At 44.0% G+C, this 3,549-nt stretch overlaps 1 non-coding gene across 1 annotated transcript; it reads left to right on the forward strand.

The window, feature by feature from the left end:
* The first annotated feature begins 3,441 nt into the window (after positions 1–3,441).
* LOC112799332 (small nucleolar RNA R71) lies at positions 3,442–3,549 on the forward strand. Its single transcript, XR_003200906.1, has one exon. It is a non-coding gene; the product is annotated as a small nucleolar RNA R71 (small nucleolar RNA).

Here is a 3,549-nt window from a genome sequence, read left to right on the forward strand (position 1 = left end):
TTGTTGCTCCTTTCTCATGATTCTTTGATCTTCTCTAATTTCATGGAGGATGATGGAGTGTTCTTGATGCTCCACCCTTAGTTGTCCCATGTTGGAACTCAATTCTCCTAGGGAGGTGTTTAGTTGCTCCCAATAGTTTTGTGGAGGAAAGTGCATCCCTTGAGGTATCTCAGGGATCTCATGATGAGTGGGGTCTCTTGTGTGCTCCATCCTCTTCTTAGTGATGGGCTTGTCCTCATCAATAGGGATGTCTCCCTCTATGTCAACTCCAACCGAATAACAGAGGTGACAAATGAGATGAGGGAAGGCTAACCTTGCCAAGGTAGAGGACTTGTCCGCCACCTTATAAAGTTCTTGAGATATAACCTCATGAACTTCTATTTCTTCTCCAATCATGATGCTATGAATCATGATAGCCCGGTCTATGGTAACTTCGTACCGGTTGCTAGTGGGAATGATTGAGCGTTGGATAAACTCCAACCATCCTCTAGCCACGGGTTTGAGGTCATGCCTTCTCAATTGAACCGGCTTCCCTCTTGAATCTCTCTTCCATTGGGCGCCCTCTTCACATATGACTGTGAGGACTTGGTCCAACCTTTGATCAAAGTTGACCCTTCTAGTGTAAGGATGTTCATCTCCTTGCATCATGGGCAAGTTGAATGCCAACCTTACATTTTCCGGACTAAAATCCAAGTATTTCCCCCGAACCATAGTAAGATAATTCTTTGGATCCGGGTTCACACTTTGATCATGGTTCTTGGTGATCCATGCATTGGCATAGAACTCTTGAACCATTAAGATTCCGACTTGTTGAATGGGGTTGGTAAGAACTTCCCAACCTCTTCTTCGGATCTCATGTCGGATCTCCGGATATTCACCCTTTTTGAGTGAAAAAGGGACCTCGGGGATCACCTTCTTCAAGGCCACAACTTCATAGAAGTGTCTTGATGCACCCTTGAGATGAATCTCTCCATCTCCCATGACTCGGAGGTGGAAGCTTTTGCCTTCCCTTTCCTCTTTCTAGAGGTTTCTCCGGCCTTGGATGCCATAAATGGTTATGGAAAAACAAAAAGCAATGCTTTTACCACACCAAACTTAAAATGTTTGCTCGTCCTCGAGCAAAAGAAGAAAGAAGAGAGTAGAAGAAGAAGAAATGAGGAAGAAGGGAATGGCTTTGTGAGTGGTGAAGAGAAAGATGGGATTTGATAGGTGAAGGGTTTTTGGGAAAGAGGTGTTGAGGTGATTGGTGAATGGGGAAGAAGAGAGAGAGAGTGGTGGGGTAGGTGGGGATCCTGTGGGGTCCACAGATCCTGAGGTGTCAAGAAAAAGTCATCCCTGCACCAAATGGCATGCAAAATTGCGTTTTTAGCCATTTCTGGCATTAAACGCCGGGCTGGTGCCCATTTCTGGCGTTTAACGCCAGCTTCTTGCCCTTTTCTGGCGTTTAACGCCAGTCTGGTGCCCCTTTCTGGCGTTAAACGCCCAGAATGGTGCCAGACTGGGCGTTAAACGCCCAACAGCTAGCCTTACTGGCGTTTAAACACCAGCACGCTCTCCTCCAGGGTGTGCTGTTTTTCTTCCTGTTTTTCATTCTGTTTTTGCTTTTTTCATTGATTTTGTGACTTCTCATGATCATCAACCTACAAAAAAACATAAAATAACAAAGGAAAATAGTCAAAATATAACATTGGGTTGCCTCCCAACAAGCGCTTCTTTAATGTCAGTAGCTTGACAGTGGGCTCTCATGGAGCCTCAGAAATGCTCAGAGCCATGTTGGAACCTCCCAACACCAAACTTAGAGTTTGAATGTGGGGGTTCAACACCAAACTTAGAGTTTGGTTGTGGCCTCCCAACACCAAACTTAGAGTTTGACTGTGGGGGCTCTGTTTGGCTCTGTTTTGAGAGAAGCTCTTCATGCTTCCTCTCCATGGTGACAGAGGGATATCCTTGAGCCTCAAACACAAAGGATTCTTCATTCACTTGAATGATCAACTCTCCTCTATCAACATCAATCACAGCCTTTGCTGTGGCTAGGAAGGGTCTGCCAAGGATGATGGATTCATCCATGCACTTCCCAGTCTCTAGGACTATGAAATCAGTATGGATGTAATGGTCTTCAACTTTTACTAGAACATCCTCTACAAGTCCATAAGCTTGTTTTCTTGAGTTGTCTGCCATCTCTAGTGAGATTTTTGCAGCTTGTACCTCAAAGATCCCTAGCTTCTCCATTACAGAGAGAGGCATGAGGTTTACACTTGACCCTAAGTCACACAAGGCCTTCTTGAAGGTCATGGTGCCTATGGTACAAGGTATTGAAAACTTCCCAGGATCCTGTCTCTTTTGAGGTAATTTCTGCCTAGACAAGTCATCCAGTTCTTTGGTGAGCAAAGGGGGTTCATCCTCCCAAGTCTCATTTCCAAATAACTTGTCATTTAGCTTCATGATTGCTCCAAGGTATCTAGCAACTTGCTCTTCAGTGACATACTCATCCTCTTCAGAGGAAGAATACTCATCAGAGCTTATGAATGGCAGAAGTAAGTCCAATGGAATCTCTATGGTCTCATTTTGAGCCTCAGATTCCCATGGTTCCTCATTGGGGAACTCATTGGAGGCCAGTGGACATCCATTGAGGTCTTCCTCAGTGGCGTTCACTGCCTCTCCTTCCTCCCAAAATTCAGCCATGTTGATGGCCTTGCACTCTCCTTTTGGATTTTTTTCTGTATTGCTTGGGAGAGTACTAGGAGGGAGTTCAGTAATTCTCTTGCTCAGCTGACCCACTTGTGCCTCCAAGTTTCTAATGGAGGACCTTGTTTTAGTCATGAAACTTTGAGTGGTTTTGATCAGATCAGAGACCATGGTTGCTAAGTCAGAGGTATTCTGCTTAGAACTATCTGTCTGTTGCTGAGAAGATGATGGAAAAGGCTTGCTATTGCTAAACCTGTTTTTTCCACCATTATTATTGTTGAAACCTTGTTGAGGTCTCTGTTGATCCTTCCATGAGAGATTTGGATGAATTCTCCATGAAGGAGTATAGGTGTTTCCATAGGGTTCTCCCATGTAATTCACCTCTTCCATTGAAGGGTTCTCAGGATCATAAGCTTCTTCCTCAGATGAAGCCCCCTTAGTACTGCTTGGTGCATTTTGCATTCCAGACAGACTTTGAGAAATCATATTGACTTGCTGAGTCAATATCTTGTTCTGAGCCAATATGGCATTTAGAGTGTCAATCTCAAGAACTCCTTTCTTCTGATTAGTCCCATTGTTTACAGGATTTATTTCAGAAGTGTACATGAATTGGTTATTTGCAACCATTTCAATTAGTTCTTGAGCTTCTGTAGGCGTCTTCTTCAGATGAAGAGATCCTCCAGCAGAGCTATCCAAAGACATCTTGGACAGTTCAGAGAGACCATCATAGAAAATACCTATGATGCTCCATTCAGAAAGCATATCAGAAGGACACTTTCTGATTAATTGTTTGTATCTTTCCCAAGCTTCATAGAGGGATTCTCCTTCCTTCTGTCTGAAGGTTTGGACTTCCACTCTAAGCTT

The sequence above is a fragment of the Arachis hypogaea genome, chromosome 4 (assembly GCF_003086295.3).
Source record: "Arachis hypogaea cultivar Tifrunner chromosome 4, arahy.Tifrunner.gnm2.J5K5, whole genome shotgun sequence".
NCBI classification, from domain to species: Eukaryota; Viridiplantae; Streptophyta; class Magnoliopsida; order Fabales; family Fabaceae; genus Arachis; species Arachis hypogaea.